The sequence below is a fragment of the Hyperolius riggenbachi genome, chromosome 5 (genome assembly GCF_040937935.1).
Source record: "Hyperolius riggenbachi isolate aHypRig1 chromosome 5, aHypRig1.pri, whole genome shotgun sequence".
In the NCBI taxonomy this organism is placed as follows: Eukaryota; Metazoa; Chordata; class Amphibia; order Anura; family Hyperoliidae; genus Hyperolius; species Hyperolius riggenbachi.
In genome coordinates, this window is record NC_090650.1 from 135084307 (window position 1) to 135102596 (window position 18290).

Below are 18290 nucleotides of genomic sequence, written 5' to 3' on the forward strand. Positions count from 1 at the left end.
TCACCAAAACCATCATCCCCAATACCTCTCACACTCCCTTCCCCCAACCCGCCCTAAGAGTCTACCTTGCCATGGTGGGCCGGCTTACAATCCTATTGGCCAATATGTGATTTACTTTTAGCCAATTGGATTAGCCAAAGTACTCTGCCAAATAGAATATAATAAACTGTCTTAGAGGGTAGAAACAAAGGTTTGGCAGGCACCAATGCTGTAAGTTAAGGCTTCTTTATTGGTCACATCAGACAAGGCAGAGAGTACAACGACAGACCGCTGTTTCGAGCATCTGAGCTCTTTATCAAGTTGTTCAAGACTGCATAAAAACATCATACAAATCATGTGCTTATATAAGACTAAAAACCAATCAGGATGCAGCACTGGTCTCATCCAATTACCAGACACAATGTCATCAGAGGACCTGATGGGGAACTTCAGTGTATCAGAAAAAAACTCCCCTTTTACCAAAAAAGTCCTTATGAGGCTCTATATAGCTTAGATATTACCTCCAAAATATGCACACCATAAAGCGCTACCCATGCTCCAGCATGTAATCGACTCCCCGCCAGATCCGCTGTGGCTATCAAGAAAAATATACAAAAAATAAACTTGGCCAATCGGCATCTAGTACCGCCGCAGGAGCCTCCCAGAAGGCAAACCACACAGATAGGGCGGATGCTCAAAGCTCCACCCTCCTGTCCGGCCGCCGACCACTCAAATGGCCGCAAAATTATGACGCGCAGTCGTGACGCATGCGTACCTACGTACGCATCAAACGTCACGGCGTAAGCGCAAAAAAAGAAATGCCCGCTAAACGCGCATAAACGCATATAAGCACGCATGCAACGTGAAGACGTCCATGACGTGAGCGTAAGAAACTCCCGCTAAACACGCATAAACGCATGTAAACACGCATGCAACGTATAAACGTCCATGCGTACCAAGTGGGCGCGTCCCTTGGTACATGGGAACCACGCCCACCAGGAAAGTAAACATGCGCTCGCTAGATCGTTATGGTAACCATAGCCACAGAACATAGATCTAGCGGTGTTCAATCACCGCATAGCAGAATAGGTAACCATATCAAAAGGGGGGAAAAAAAGAGACATAAAGGACTAGGAGAATCTATTTGTAGTCAACATTTATGGACAATTCCTTAAAAAAGGTGACTTCTTTACCTTAGTTCAAGATTGGATATAGACCAGCACCGCACCCATATCTAAAAAATAAATAAAAACAATGAACATTACTACAGGAGAACCTGCACTCAACCCACAGAAAATGATAAATCATAATCTAAATTGAGACCCCCAATACCTAACGCCCCCAATTTGCGAATCCAAAATGCTTCTCGTCTAGAGAGTTCCCTTTCCCTATCATGCCCCTCCCCCCATCCCAAGGGTACCCCATCAATCACCTGTACTCTAAGTTGCGACAGACTATGTCCCATCTCAGTAAAATGCCTTGCCACCACATGTGAAGTGTCCCGGGTCCTAATAGTCGATTTATGGGCCAAAAGGCGTACCTTAAGGGGTTTTGTAGTCTTACCTATATATGCCAGACCACACGGGCACTTCAACATGTAAATGACAAAGCTAGAATTACAATCAAAATGTTCCTTGATGTGAAAGGCTGTTCCCCTAGAGGGATGTCTAAAGACATCACCCTTAGTGATGAAGTTACAGAGATGACAACTAAGGCATGGATATGTCCCTTTCCTACCCTCTCTGAGTCTACCCATAGGGGGTCTAGTATGGACCAACTTGTCCCTAATAGTGGGAGCTTTCTTAAATGAGAAAAGAGGGGGATAGCGGAATTCAGGAACACGTGGAAATGCTTTCCTTAAAAGATGCCAGTGCTTTTGAATAATCCTACCTATCTGTGGGCTACAGGTGTTGAAGGTGGAGACAAAGGGAAGTTGAGGACCACCACTAGTGGTTCTCCCCGTCCTCCCCCTCTCACATAGCGTGTAGGTCGGGTAGCCTCTAGATCTAAATTTTTTCTTCATATTAATTAATTGGTGATGCTGTTGTTGTTCATCTGAGACAATCCTGGTAATCCTTTAAAATTGGCTAGTTGGTATTGCATTCTTAGTCTGTGGTGGGTGAAAGCTTGAATAATGTAGGACAGAATTCCTGTCAGTGGATTTTACAAAAAGGTTTGTCCCCAACTTCCTCCCATCTTTATATACCATGGTATCCAAGAAGGAGACTCTGTCACTATCTACATGGGCCGTTAATTTAATAGTGGGGAATCGTTCCATCACATCAGAGAGGAACTGGTCTAGGGTCGAACGGGGCCCCGCCCATAAACAAAAAATATCATCAATATAACGCCACCAGCACTTTGCGTGCTGGCGGAAAAGATCATTCAAATAAATAAAAGTTTCCTCAAACAAACCCATAAAAAGGTTTGCATAGGAGGGGGCCACGTTCGACCCCATCGCAGTTCCCCTCTGTTGCACATAGAAGCTCTCTTTAAATCTAAAGTAATTACAATGCAATACAATCTCCAACAGACCAATCAAGAACCCACGTTGCTCTTTCGTGAGATCAAGATGTGTCATCATGTACCAATCCACAGCCTCTACACCTCCATCATGTGGGATGGAGGTGTAGAGGCTCTCAACATCCAAAGTAACCAGCAAAATTTCTTCACCCAGATCATCAATCCTAGATAATTTCTCCAAAAAATTGGACGTGTCTTTTATATAAGAATCTAGCTGAACCACTAAGGGCTGCAATATTCTATCCAGATACTGTGCCAGGGGAACAAATATTGAGTCTACGCCGGACACAATTGGTCTACCCGGCGGGAACTCAAGACTTTTGTGTATCTTGGGCAAAGTATAGAAACTCGGGGTCACCGGATGATCCTTAATCAAAAATTTCGATAACTTTTCATCAATGATACCACTCTCAAATGCTGCTAGAACCAGTGTTTTAATACGTGCCTGTATTGTACAAAGTGGATCACCCTCCACCCTCCTATATACATCTTTTTGACCCAATTGTCCAAGAATCTCCCCCCGTTAATAATCTGCATCCAACACAACTACTGCCCCGCCTTTGTCTGTGGGGCGGATAACAATATCAGTTCTGGATTGAAGATCATGCAAAGCTTTAAGCTCCCTTTTCGTGAGATTAAATCTGACACTATTTGGTGTAAAGTTACTTTCGATGACCTTGATGTCTTTCTCCACATTAGAAATGAACAAGTCCACCACTGCATTATTGGGGGGTGTAAAAGTACTCCTCAGTCGTAAACCTGTGGAAGACAAAGTTAATTTGTCTACACTATCGGAGGATTCCTCCTGCTTGGATATCGGCAATGAGCTGAAAAAATCTTTCAACTTGATGTTTCTGTAGAACCTAAAGAGTTCTTGTTCAAGTAAGAAAAAATTTGGACAATTTGTAGGGCTAAAGGACAGTCCATAATTCAAGACCTGTTCTTCCAACTTTGAAAGATTATATCCAGAGATATTCACCACTAGCTTTTTGGTAAAGTATCCTTCCTCTGGCGTAGGGTCATCTGACTTCAAATTGCGGTGACCTCTTTTGTTGGAGCCTCTGTTGCTGGCGGCGGTACCGTTTGCCGCCCCTACGCCTCCATTTTCTGATGGGAGGGATCCCTCGACCCCGGTAAAAAAATCACTCTCAGAGGAATTAGGGCCCGAATTTCCCGAGCCAGGTTTACCACCCCTTGGCCCTCTTGGTCGTCCCCTGAATCGTCTAGAATTCGCAGGAACCATCCTCTGCCATGAATAAACATATCCAGTCTGATAGTCAGAGACATCACGATTATACTTAGATTGTTTAATTTCCTCCACAGATTTAGTATACTGTTCCATTTTACTCTCCAGAATTTCAGTATAATTTTTATATTCATCCTCAGGTAAAAGAGGTCTCAATTTACCCAGTGTTTCAAAGATCTTTACATCAATAGCTGGAAGTTCATGATGGATCTTATTAATCGTATGTAACATCGCGTCAAAGGAAGCTTTATTGAAAATGCGTTCCCATATGGAACAAAAGTTAGTGTCCTTTGTAAATAATTGTGGGGCCACTTGAGCTCTAATAGAGCGAGGGATCCTTCTGTTGCGACAATATTCGGTCAATGTGCGAGCATGAAGATCCAAATCAATTCTATGTCTTTTCAAGTTTTCCAGTTCCCTTTTTAAAGGTTTCACATCTGGAGTCTGCAGAAATACCATTTCTCCATCGGTAAGTGCAAGTATCCTTGTAGCCTGCTCATCTGTGAACGAGAAGACATCAGAAACGGTGTCTGATCTGCTCTCTCCCATGGTGCTCCAGTCCCGTTGTGGTGTACGTCACTGTAATCCAAGAAATGTGGATGGGACAGCACCCATGTATAGGAGATATTGTGCCCAAGCAATCGGTCTTCCACACCACTGGAACCGTCAAGTGTAGAAACAAAGGTTTGGCAGGCACCAATGCTGTAAGTTAAGGCTTCTTTATTGGTCACATCAGACAAGGCAGAGAGTACAACGACAGACTGCTGTTTCGAGCATCTGAGCTCTTTATCAAGTTGTTCAAGACTGCATAAAAACATCATACAAATCATGTGCTTATATAAGACTAAAAACCAATCAGGATGCAGCACTGGTCTCATCTAATCACCAGACACAATGTCATCAGAGGACCTGATGGGGAACTTCAGTGTATCAGAAAAAACCTCCCCTTTTACCAAAAAAGTCCTTATGAGGCTCTATATAGCTTAGATATTACCTCCAAAATATGCACACCATAAAGGACTAGGAGAATCTATTTGTAGTCAACATTTATGGACAATTCCTTAAAAAAGGTGACTTCTTTACCTTAGTTCAAGATTGGATATAGACCAGCACCGCACCCATATCTAAAAAATAAATAAAAACAATGAACATTACTACAGGAGAACCTGCACTCAACCCACAGAAAATGATAAATCATAATCTAAATTGAGACCCCCAATACCTAACGCCCCCAATTTGCGAATCCAAAATGCTTCTCGTCTAGAGAGTTCCCTTTCCCTATCACGCCCCTCCCCCCATCCCAAGGGTACCCCATCAATCACCTGTACTCTAAGTTGCGACAGACTATGTCCCATCTCAGTAAAATGCCTTGCCACCACATGTGAAGTGTCCCGGGTCCTAATAGTCGATTTATGGGCCGAAAGGCGTACCTTAAGGGGTTTTGTACGCTTACGCCGTGACGTTTGATGCGTACGTAGGTACGCATGCGTCACGACTGCGCGTCATAATTTTGCGGCCATTTGAGTGGTCGGCGGCCGGACAGGAGGGTGGAGCTTTGAGTATCCGCCCTATCTGTGTGGTTTGCCTTCTGGGAGGCTCCTGCGGCGGTACTAGATGCCGATTGGCCAAGTTTATTTTTTGTATATTTTTCTTGATAGCCACAGCGGATCTGGCGGGGAGTCGATTACATGCTGGAGCATGGGTAGCGCTTTATGGTGTGCATATTTTGGAGGTAATATCTAAGCTATATAGAGCATCATAAGGACTTTTTTGGTAAAAGGGGAGGTTTTTTCTGATGACATTGTGTCTGGTGATTGGATGAGACCAGTGCTGCATCCTGATTGGTTTTTAGTCTTATATAAGCACATGATTTGTATGATGTTTTTATGCAGTCTTGAACAACTTGATAAAGAGCTCAGATGCTCGAAACAGCGGTCTGTCGTTGTACTCTCTGCCTTGTCTGATGTGACCAATAAAGAAGCCTTAACTTACAGCATTGGTGCCTGCCAAACCTTTGTTTTTACACTTGACGGTTCCAGTGGTGTGGAAGACCGATTGCTTGGGCACAATATCTCCTATACATGGGTGCTGTCCCATCCACATTTCTTGGATTACACTATCTTAGAGGGAGATCAACTAATTAGGGGCCTCTTGTATTAGGCACCAATCAAATTCTCTCAAGGGCCAGTTCACACTTGGTGTGCTTTTGGTGGGAAGCGTTTCTGCTCTTTGCTGATAGCCGGTATTCAGCAAAGCACTGTGGTAAATCCTTGCAGTGCCTGAAGTGTGCTTATATCGCAAAGGTGCACTGCGTGCAACATTTCAGTGGCAGTTAGAGTGCTGTTCTTATTCTGTGGAATGAGACTCGAAAAACTTAATCACTGCAACATGGAGCCACATTTGCTTGGTAAAAATGCAATCACACTCCATAGGTGATTGCGATTTGCCTTCTCCGATCCCAATGTTGAACCAGGCCTAAAGGGAACCAGATGGATCCCAATTATTTATCAGGTGGTCATCGTGTTTCCAGACTTTTCATTTGGGAGTGTAAGAGTGGTACCCATGATGACCACCTATCCCCCTTATCCCTCTTCAAAACCGCCATCCCCAATACCTCTCACACTCCCTTCCCCAAACCCGCCCTAAGAGTCTACCTTGCCATGGTGGGCCAGCTTACAATCCTATTGGCCAAAATGTGATTTACTTTTAGCCAATTGGATTAGCCAAAGTACTCTGCCAAAAAAGAATATAATAAACTATCTTAGAGGGAGATCAACTAATTAGGGGCCTCTTGTATTAGGCACCAATAAAATTCTCTCAAGGGCCTCTTCACACTTGGTGTGCTTTTGGTGGGGAGCGTTTCTGCTCTTTGCTGATAGCCAGTATTCAGCAAAGCACTGTGGTAAATCCTTGCAGTGCCTGAAATGTGCTTATATCGCAAAGGTGCACTGCGTCCAACATTTCAGTGGCAGTTAGAGTGCCGTTCTCATTCTGTGGAATGAGACTCGAAAAACGTAATCACTGCAACATGGAGCCACAATTGCTTGGTAAAAATGCAAGCACACTCCATAGGCGATTGCGATTTGCCTTCTGCGATCCCAATGTTAACCCAGGCCTAAAGGAAACCAGATGGATCCCAATTATTAGGTGGTCATCGTGTTTCCAGACTTTTCACTTGGGGGTTTAAGAGTGGTACCCATGATGACCACCTATCCCCCTTATCTCTCTTCAAAACCGCCATCCCCAATACCTCTCACACTCCTTTCCCCCAACCCACCCTAAGAGTCTACCTTGCCATGGTGGGCCGGCTTACAATCCTATTGGCCAAAATGTGATTTACTTTTAGCCAATTGGATTAGCCAAAGTACTCTGCCAAAAAAGAATATAATAAACTATCTTAGAGGGAGATCAACTAAATAGGGACCTCTTGTATTAGGCACCAATCAAATTCTCTCAAGGGCCAGTTCACACTTGGTGTGCTATTGGTGGAGAGCATTTCTGCTCTCTGCTGATAGCCGGTATTCAGCAAAGCACTGTGGTAAATTCTTGCAGTGCCTGAAGTGTGCTTATATCGCAAAGGTGCACTGCGTGCAACATTTCAGTGGCAGTTAGAGTGCCGTTCTCATTCTGTGGAATGAAACTCGAAAAACGTAATCACTGCAACATTGAGTCACAATTGCTTGGTAAAAATGCAATCACAGTGCATAGGCGATTGCGATTTACCTTCTGCGATCCCGATGTTGAACCAGGCCTAAAGGGAACCAGATGGATCCCAATTATTTATCAGGTGGTCATCGTGTTTCCAGATTTTTGATTTGGGAGTGTAAGAGTGGTACCCATGATGACCACCTATCCCCCTTATCCCTCTTCAAAACCGCCATCCCCAATACCTCTCACACTCCCTTCCCCAAACCCGCCCTAAGAGTCTACCTTGCCATGGTGGGCCAGCTTACAATCCTATTGGCCAAAATGTGATTTACTTTTAGCCAATTGGATTAGCCAAAGTACTCTGCCAAAAAAGAATATAATAAACTATCTTAGAGGGAGATCAACTAATTAGGGGCCTCTTGTATTAGGCACCAATAAAATTCTCTCAAGGGCCTCTTCACACTTGGTGTGCTTTTGGTGGGGAGCGTTTCTGCTCTTTGCTGATAGCCAGTATTCAGCAAAGCACTGTGGTAAATCCTTGCAGTGCCTGAAATGTGCTTATATCGCAAAGGTGCACTGCGTCCAACATTTCAGTGGCAGTTAGAGTGCCGTTCTCATTCTGTGGAATGAGACTCGAAAAACGTAATCACTGCAACATGGAGCCACAATTGCTTGGTAAAAATGCAAGCACACTCCATAGGCGATTGCGATTTGCCTTCTGCGATCCCAATGTTAACCCAGGCCTAAAGGAAACCAGATGGATCCCAATTATTAGGTGGTCATCGTGTTTCCAGACTTTTCACTTGGGGGTTCAAGAGTGGTACCCATGATGACCACCTATCCCCCTTATCTCTCTTCAAAACCGCCATCCCCAATACCTCTCACACTCCTTTCCCCCAACCCACCCTAAGAGTCTACCTTGCCATGGTGGGCCGGCTTACAATCCTATTGGCCAAAATGTGATTTACTTTTAGCCAATTGGATTAGCCAAAGTACTCTGCCAAAAAAGAATATAATAAACTATCTTAGAGGGAGATCAACTAAATAGGGACCTCTTGTATTAGGCACCAATCAAATTCTCTCAAGGGCCAGTTCACACTTGGTGTGCTATTGGTGGAGAGCATTTCTGCTCTCTGCTGATAGCCGGTATTCAGCAAAGCACTGTGGTAAATTCTTGCAGTGCCTGAAGTGTGCTTATATCGCAAAGGTGCACTGCGTGCAACATTTCAGTGGCAGTTAGAGTGCCGTTCTCATTCTGTGGAATGAAACTCGAAAAACGTAATCACTGCAACATTGAGTCACAATTGCTTGGTAAAAATGCAATCACAGTGCATAGGCGATTGCGATTTACCTTCTGCGATCCCGATGTTGAACCAGGCCTAAAGGGAACCAGATGGATCCCAATTATTTATCAGGTGGTCATCGTGTTTCCAGATTTTTCACTTGGGGGTTTAAGAGTGGTACCCATGATGACCACCAATCCCCCTTATCCCTCCTCAAAACCGCCATCCCCAATACCTCTCACACTCCCTTCCCCCAACCCGCCCTAAGAGTCTACCTTGCCATGGTGGGCCGGCTTACAATCCTATTGGCCAAAATGTGATTTACTTTTAGCCAATTGGATTAGCCAAAGTACTCTGACAAAAAAGAATATAATAAACTATCTTAGAGGGAGATCAACTAATTCGGGGCCTCTTGTATTAGGCACCAATCAAGTTCTCTCAAGGGCCAGTTCACACTTGGTGTGCTATTGGTGGAGAGCATTTCTGCTCTCTGCTGATAGCCGGTATTCAGCAAAGCACTGTGGTAAATTCTTGCAGTGCCTGAAGTGTGCTTATATCGCAAAGGTGCACTGCGTCTAACATTTCAGTGGCAGTTAGAGTGCCGTTCTCATTCTGTGGAATGAGACTCGAAAAACGTAATCACTGCAACATGGAGCCACACTTGCTTGGTAAAAATGCAATCACACTCCATAGGCTATTGCGATTTGCCTTCTGCGATCCCAATGTTGAACCAGGCCTAAAAGAAACCAGATGGATCCCAATTATTACGTGGTCATCGTGTTTCCAGACTTTTCACTTGGGGGTTTAAGAGTGGTACCCATGATGACCACCTATCCCCCTTATCCCTCTTCTAAACCGTCAACCCCAATACCTCTCACACTCCCTTCCCCCAACCCGCCCTAAGAGTCTACCTTGCCATGGTGGGCCGGCTTACAATCCTATTGGCCAAAATGTGATTTACTTTTAGCCAATTGGATTAGCCAAAGTACTTTGACAAAAAAGAATATAATAAACTATCTTAGAGGGAGATCAACTAATTAGGGACCTCTTGTATTAGGAATGTTTATATTCAAAAAGTCTATCGTGCCCATTTTGCCAATAGCAACAGCAAGGCCATGAACATGTAAATTGCATTGCCGGGTTTTTGCTAGTGCAATTGGTATTTTCCAGAATTACGATTGTCGACCTGCATCTGTTTTGTTTTGTTTGCGCTTCTGTGCTTTGTAACTTTTTGGTGAGGATTGGTATGGCTGTGGGCAGGAGGAGGCCATAAGTAGAACTTGGGGGTATATTTAAGTCATTTTAAATAAGCCCCTGAGTTCTACACTGCAGGTTGCAACAATTTGTAATCACCAATCAAATTCTCTCAAGGGCCAGTTCACACTTGGTGTGCTTTTGGTGGGGAGCGTTTCTGCTCTTTGCTGATAGCTGGTATTCAGCAAAGCACTGTGGTAAATCCTTGCAGTGCCTGAAGTGTGCTTATATCGCAAATGTGCACTGCGTACAACATTTCAGTGGCAGTTAGAGTGCCGTTCTCATTCTGTGGAATGAGACTCGAAAAACGTAATCACTGCAACATGGAGCCACAATTGCTTGGTAAAAATGCAATCACACTCCATAGGCGATTGTGATTTGTCTTTTGCGATCCCAATGTTGGATCAGGCCTAAAGGGAACTGGCTGGATCCCAATTATTTATCAGGTGGTCATCGTGATTCCAGACTTTTCACTTGGGGGTGTAAGAGTGGTACCCATGATGACCACCTATCCCCCTTATCCCTCTTCAAAACCGCCATCCCCAATACCTCTCACACTCCCTTCCCCCAACCCGCCCTAAGAGTCTACCTTGCCATGGTGGGCCGGCTTACAATCCTCTTGGCCAAAATGTGATTTACTTTTAGCCAATTGGATTAGCCAAAGTACTCTGCCAAAAAAGAATATAATAAACTATCTTAGAGGGGGGTCAACTAATTAGGGACCTCTTGTATTAGGCACCAATCAAATTCTCTCAAGGGCCAGTTCACACTTGGTGTGCTTTTGGTGGGGAGCGTTTCTGCGCTTTGCTGATAGCCGGTATTCAGCAACGCACTGTGGTAAATCCTTGCAGTGCCTGAAGTGTGCTTATATCGCAAAGGTGCACTGCGTGCAACATTTCAGTGGCAGTTAGAGTGCGGTTCTCATTCTGTGGAATGAGACTCGATTAATGTAATCACTGCAACATGGAGCCACAATTGCTTGGTAAAAATGCAATCACACTCTATAGGCGATTGCGATTTGCCTTTTGCGATCCCAATGTTGAACCAGGCCTAAACGGAACTAGCTGGATCCCAATTATTTATCAGGTGGTTATCGTGTTTCCAGACTTTTCACTTGGGGGTGTGAGAGTGGTACCCATGATGACCACCTATTTATTTTTCCCTCACCAACCTTTGTTTTTACACTTGACGGTTCCAGTGGTGTGGAAGACCGATTGCTTGGGCACAATATCTCCTATATATGGGTGCTGTCCCATCCACATTTCTTGGATTACACTATCTTAGAGGGAGATCAACTAATTAGGGGCCTCTTGTATTAGGCACCAATCAAATTCTCTCAAGGGCCAGTTCACACTTGGTGTGCTTTTGGTGGGAAGCGTTTCTGCTCTTTGCTGATAGCCGGTATTCAGCAAAGCACTGTGGTAAATCCTTGCAGTGCCTGAAGTGTGCTTATATCGCAAAGGTGCACTGCGTGCAACATTTCAGTGGCAGTTAGAGTGCTGTTCTTATTCTGTGGAATGAGACTCGAAAAACTTAATCACTGCAACATGGAGCCACATTTGCTTGGTAAAAATGCAATCACACTCCATAGGTGATTGCGATTTGCCTTCTCCGATCCCAATGTTGAACCAGGCCTAAAGGGAACCAGATGGATCCCAATTATTTATCAGGTGGTCATCGTGTTTCCAGACTTTTCATTTGGGAGTGTAAGAGTGGTACCCATGATGACCACCTATCCCCCTTATCCCTCTTCAAAACCGCCATCCCCAATACCTCTCACACTCCCTTCCCCCAACCCGCCCTAAGAGTCTACCTTGCCATGGTGGGCCAGCTTACAATCCTATTGGCCAAAATGTGATTTACTTTTAGCCAATTGGATTAGCCAAAGTACTCTGCCAAAAAAGAATATAATAAACTATCTTAGAGGGAGATCAACTAATTAGGGGCCTCTTGTATTAGGCACCAATAAAATTCTCTCAAGGGCCTCTTCACACTTGGTGTGCTTTTGGTGGGGAGCGTTTCTGCTCTTTGCTGATAGCCAGTATTCAGCAAAGCACTGTGGTAAATCCTTGCAGTGCCTGAAATGTGCTTATATCGCAAAGGTGCACTGCGTCCAACATTTCAGTGGCAGTTAGAGTGCCGTTCTCATTCTGTGGAATGAGACTCGAAAAACGTAATCACTGCAACATGGAGCCACAATTGCTTGGTAAAAATGCAAGCACACTCCATAGGCGATTGCGATTTGCCTTCTGCGATCCCAATGTTAACCCAGGCCTAAAGGAAACCAGATGGATCCCAATTATTAGGTGGTCATCGTGTTTCCAGACTTTTCACTTGGGGGTTTAAGAGTGGTACCCATGATGACCACCTATCCCCCTTATCTCTCTTCAAAACCGCCATCCCCAATACCTCTCACACTCCTTTCCCCCAACCCACCCTAAGAGTCTACCTTGCCATGGTGGGCCGGCTTACAATCCTATTGGCCAAAATGTGATTTACTTTTAGCCAATTGGATTAGCCAAAGTACTCTGCCAAAAAAGAATATAATAAACTATCTTAGAGGGAGATCAACTAAATAGGGACCTCTTGTATTAGGCACCAATCAAATTCTCTCAAGGGCCAGTTCACACTTGGTGTGCTATTGGTGGAGAGCATTTCTGCTCTCTGCTGATAGCCGGTATTCAGCAAAGCACTGTGGTAAATTCTTGCAGTGCCTGAAGTGTGCTTATATCGCAAAGGTGCACTGCGTGCAACATTTCAGTGGCAGTTAGAGTGCCGTTCTCATTCTGTGGAATGAAACTCGAAAAACGTAATCACTGCAACATTGAGTCACAATTGCTTGGTAAAAATGCAATCACAGTGCATAGGCGATTGCGATTTACCTTCTGCGATCCCGATGTTGAACCAGGCCTAAAGGGAACCAGATGGATCCCAATTATTTATCAGGTGGTCATCGTGTTTCCAGATTTTTCACTTGGGGGTTTAAGAGTGGTACCCATGATGACCACCAATCCCCCTTATCCCTCCTCAAAACCGCCATCCCCAATACCTCTCACACTCCCTTCCCCCAACCCGCCCTAAGAGTCTAAGAGTGATTTACTTTTAGCCAATTGGATTAGCCAAAGTACTCTGCCAAAAAAGAATATAATAAACTATCTGAGGGCTGGTGCACACCGAGTGGCTTTTTCAGCGTTTCTGCAGCCGCTTGCGGATGCGGATATGCTTGGTCAATGTATCTGAATGGGGTGGTTCACACCAGAGCGGGAGGCGTTTTGCAGAAACGCATACTCCCGGGGTGAGGCATATTTTGGATTGTGGGTGCGTTTCTGCCTCCATGTTAAGTATAGGTAAAACGCAACCCGCTCTGAAAAACGCCAGTTCAGAGCGGTTTTGCAGGCGTTTTTGTTACAGAAGCTGTTCAGTAACAGCTTTACTGTAACAATATCTGAAATCTACTACACCAAAAACGCTTCACAAAACCGCAAAATGCTAGCTGAAACGCTACAGAAAAATAACAAAAAGCATTTCAAAATCTGCTAGCATTTTGCGGATCTGCTAGCGGGTTTTGGTGTGCACCAGGCCTTAGAGGGAGATCAACTAATTATGGACTTCTTGTATTTGACACCAATCAAATTTTCTCAAGGGCCAGTTCACACTTGGTTTGCTTTTGGTGGGGAGCGTTTCTGCTCTTTGCTGATAGCCGGTATTCAGCAAAGCACTGTGGTAAATTCTTGCAGTGCCTGAAGTGTGCTTATATCGCAAAGGTGCACTGTGTGCAACATTTCAGTGGCAGTTAGAGTGCCGTTCTCATTCTGTGGAATGATACTCGAAAAACGTAATTACTGCAACATGGAGCCACAATTGCTTGGTAAAAATGCAATCACACTCCATAGGCGATAGCGATTTGCCTTTTGCGATCCCAATGTTGAACCAGGCCTAAAGGGAACCAGATGGATCCCAATTATTTATCAGGTGGTCATCGTGTTTCCAGACTTTTCACTTGGGGGTGTAAGAGTGGTACCCATGATGACCACCTATTTATTTTTTCCCTCACCAAAACCGCCATCCCCAATACCTCTCACACTCCCTTCCCCCAACCCGCCCTAAGAGTCTAAGAGTGATTTACTTTTAGCCAATTGGATTAGCCAAAGTACTCTGCCAAAAAAGAATATAATAAACTATCTGAGGGCTGGTGCACACCGAGCGGCTTTTTCAGCGTTTCTGCAGCCGCTTACGGATGCGGATATGCTTGGTCAATGTATCTGAATGGGGTGGTTCACACCAGAGCGGGAGGCGTTTTGCAGAAACGCATACTCCCGGGGTGAGGCATATTTTGGATTGTGGGTGCGTTTCTGCCTCCATGTTAAGTATAGGTAAAACGCAACCCGCTCTGAAAAACGCCAGTTCAGAGCGGTTTTGCAGGCGTTTTTGTTACAGAAGCTGTTCAGTAACAGCTTTACTGTAACAATATCTGAAATCTACTACACCAAAAACGCTTCACAAAACCGCAAAATTCTAGCTGAAACGCTACAGAAAAATAACAAAAAGCATTTCAAAATCTGCTAGCATTTTGCGGATCTGCTAGCGGGTTTTGGTGTGCACCAGGCCTTAGAGGGAGATCAACTAATTATGGACTTCTTGTATTTGACACCAATCAAATTTTCTCAAGGGCCAGTTCACACTTGGTTTGCTTTTGGTGGGGAGCGTTTCTGCTCTTTGCTGATAGCCGGTATTCAGCAAAGCACTGTGGTAAATTCTTGCAGTGCCTGAAGTGTGCTTATATCGCAAAGGTGCACTGTGTGCAACATTTCAGTGGCAGTTAGAGTGCCGTTCTCATTCTGTGGAATGATACTCGAAAAACGTAATTACTGCAACATGGAGCCACAATTGCTTGGTAAAAATGCAATCACACTCCATAGGCGATAGCGATTTGCCTTTTGCGATCCCAATGTTGAACCAGGCCTAAAGGGAACCAGATGGATCCCAATTATTTATCAGGTGGTCATCGTGTTTCCAGACTTTTCACTTGGGGGTGTAAGAGTGGTACCCATGATGACCACCTATTTATTTTTTCCCTCACCAAAACCGCCATCCCCAATACCTCTTACACTCCCTTCCCCCAACCCGCCCTAAGAGTCTACCTTGCCATGGTGGGCCGGCTTACAATCCTATTTGCCAAAATGTGATTTACTTTTAGCCAATTGGATTAGCCAAAGTACTCTGCCAAAAAAGAATATAAGAAACTATCTTAGAGGGAGAGCAACTAATTAGGGACCTCTTGTATTAGGCACCAATTAAATTCTCTCAAAGGCCAGTTCACATTTGGTGTGCTTGTGGTGGGGAGCGTTTCTGCTCTTTGCTGATAGCCGGTATTCAGCAAAGCACTGTGGTAAATCCTTGCAGTGCCTAAAGTGTGCTTATATCGCAAAGGCGCACTGCGTGCAACATTTCAGTGGCAGTTAGAGTGCCGTTCTCATTCTATGGAATGAGACTCGAAAAACGTAATCACTGCAACATGGAGCCAGAATTGCTTGGTAAAAGTTCAATCACACTCCTTAGGCGATTGCGATTTGCCTTTTACGATCCTAATGTTGAACCAGGCCTAAAGGGAACCAGATGGATCCCAATTATTTATCAGGTGGTCATCGTGTTTCCAGACTTTTCACTTGGGGGTGTAAGAGTGGTACCCATGTTGACCACCTATCCCCCTTATCCCTCTTCAAAACCGCCATCCCCAATACCTCTCACACTCCCTTCCCCCAACCCACCCTAAGAGTCTACCTTGCCATGGCAAAGACTGAAGGGTGCCCACAGGAGCCTGTCTGGATGGCTTATTCCTGGCACAAACTGTACAGTTTAAGACAAACTCTCTACAATCTAGGACCAGTGATGGCCACCACACACACCTAGACAATAGATCCTGCGTTCTGGCCACCCCAGGATGCCCTGCATTTTTATGTGCATGAAACAACTGTAAAATTGTAGACGAAAATGAAGTGGCACAAATAGAACTCCGTAAGGTTTCCCCTCGGGAATATCCTGCTGATAGCGCCCCAAAGCAAGCGTCCAGTCCTCCCAGGACTCGGTGGCTGCAACGACAACTTTTTCGGGCAGTATGTTTTCGGGAGTTGGCGGCTGTACTGTCTCGAGCTCAAAACATCTAGACAAGGCATCTGTCTTAACATTTTTACTCCCTGGCTTATACGTGATGATAAATCTGAATCTCGAAAAGAATAATGACCAGCGGGCCTGTCGAGGACTAAGCCTTTTGGCCCCTTCGATATATTCCAAATTTTTGTGGTCAGTATAGACTGTAATCATATGTTCTGCCCCCTCGAGCCAATGACGCCATTCCTCAAACGCGAGTTTAATGGCCAACAGCTCTCGGTTACCGATATCGTAATTTCTCTCTGCGGGAGAGAATTTACGCGAGAAGAAGGCACATGGATGCAATCTGCCCTGGAAACCCGAGTGTTGAGACAGCACAGCCCCGACCCCAATCTCTGATGCATCCACCTCAACTATAAAGGGACAAGTGACATCGACATGTCGCAAAATAGGGGCGGAGCAAAACAAGTTCTTTAAAGATGAAAAAGCAGAATGTGCTTCAGGTGACCAATTATAAGTGTCAGCTCCTTTTTTGGTGAGGTTAGTGAGAGGTGATACTACAGAAGAAAATCCCTTGATAAACTTTCTATAATAATTGGCAAAACCAAGAAATCTTTAGAGTGCCTTCAGCCCCATGGGCTGTGGCCACTCCAAAATGGCAGATACTTTTTTGGGGTCCATGGAGAGTCCTGAGGTTGAAATGATATACCCCAAGAAAGGAACTTCCGACACCTCAAAAAGACATTTCTCAATTTTTGCATATAAAGAATTCTGTCTCAGCTTTTTCAGGACAAACTTCACATGTTCCCTGTATTTAGCTAGACTGGGTGAGAAAATCAGTATGTCGTCCAGATATACCGAGACGAATTGTCCCAGGACCTCTCGGAAAATGTCATTGACCAACTCCTGGAAGACGGCAGGAGCGTTCCACAACCCGAAAGGCGTAACAAGGTACTCGTAGTGCCCGTCAGGTGTGTTAAATGCCGTCTTCCATTCGTCACCCTCCCTTATGCGTACCAGGTTGTATGCCCCTCTTAGATCGAGTTTAGAAAAGACACATGCATCGGTAACCTGGGAGAACAAGTCGTCAATTAACGGGAGTGGGTAACGATTCTTTATGGTAATTTTATTCAGTTCTCGATTATGCAGGGGCGAAGCCCACCGTCCTTTTTCTGCACAAAAAAGAACCCTGCTCCGGCTGGAGACTTAGAAGGACGGATAAAACCTTTGGCAAGGTTTTCTTTAATGTAGTCCTGCATAGCGAGTTTTTCAGGAGCGGACAGATTATACAAATGACCTCTTGGAGGCATACAACCAGGCCTTTATTCAATGGGGCAGTCAAAACTTCTGTGTGGATGAAGTTTTTCCGCCGACTTAGGACAAAAAACATCAGCAAATTCTGCATATTGTGCAGGTAACCCTTCCACCTGAATCCTGGTGGTGCAAACAGCAACTTTCTCCATACAATGATGATGGCAAAAGGAGGACCAGCTAAGCAACTGGCCGGAGCTCCAATCTATCTGAGGAGAATGCTTTTGCAGCCACGGCATCCTAAGGATTACAGTGGAAGTGACCATTTTAAGCACAAAAAATTGTATTTGTTCTCTTTGCAATACCCCCACATGACATAATAAACCCGGCGTTTGAGACAGAGGCTGACTCCCTTGAAGTGGAGAGTCATCCACTGCAGTGAGAACAATCTGTCTGTCTAAGGGGAGAAGTGGAATCCCCAATTTGTTAACAAAATCGCAATCTATAAAATTGGCAGCTGACCCCAAATCTATAAATGCCTGGGTAGACCGGACTTGATCTTCCCAGGAAATAGAACAAGGGAGTAGTAACCGATTATCAAGTAGAGGTAACACTGGCTCGCCTAGGGTAGTACCTCTAGCTACTCCTAGGCGGCAGAGTTTTCCGCCTTCTTAGGACAGTTCTGTACTATATGGCCTTTTTCTGTGCAATATAGACAGAGCCCCTCTGACCGTCTCCGATTTTTCTCGACCTCTGACAATTTCGAATGTCCAATCTGGAACAACTCATCCTGAGGAAGAGAAGGGGTAGAAGAGGTGACGGAAACAGACCTCACCGAGTGTCTACCACGAGCTTGCCTTTGATAACGAATACGGCGATCTATTCTTGCTGCTAGTGAGATTTCAAGGGTGTTTATTGAAAGTTCACAAGTAAAATATAACAATAAAATTAAACAGTGTTCCTCACATATGAGGATATTCACATGAAAAAGAAAAACA

The 18290-nt window shown here is 44.7% G+C and overlaps 1 long non-coding RNA gene across 1 annotated transcript in view; it reads right to left on the reverse strand.

Moving 5' to 3' along the window:
• Window positions 1–4828: 4828 nt before the first annotated feature.
• LOC137517512 (uncharacterized) overlaps window positions 4829–18290 on the reverse strand; it is a 135636-nt gene continuing 122174 nt past the window's right edge. Inside the window, exon 3 of the long non-coding RNA XR_011020553.1 lies at window positions 4829–4872. This is a non-coding gene — a long non-coding RNA (uncharacterized lncRNA). The remainder of the gene's footprint in view (window positions 4873–18290) is intronic.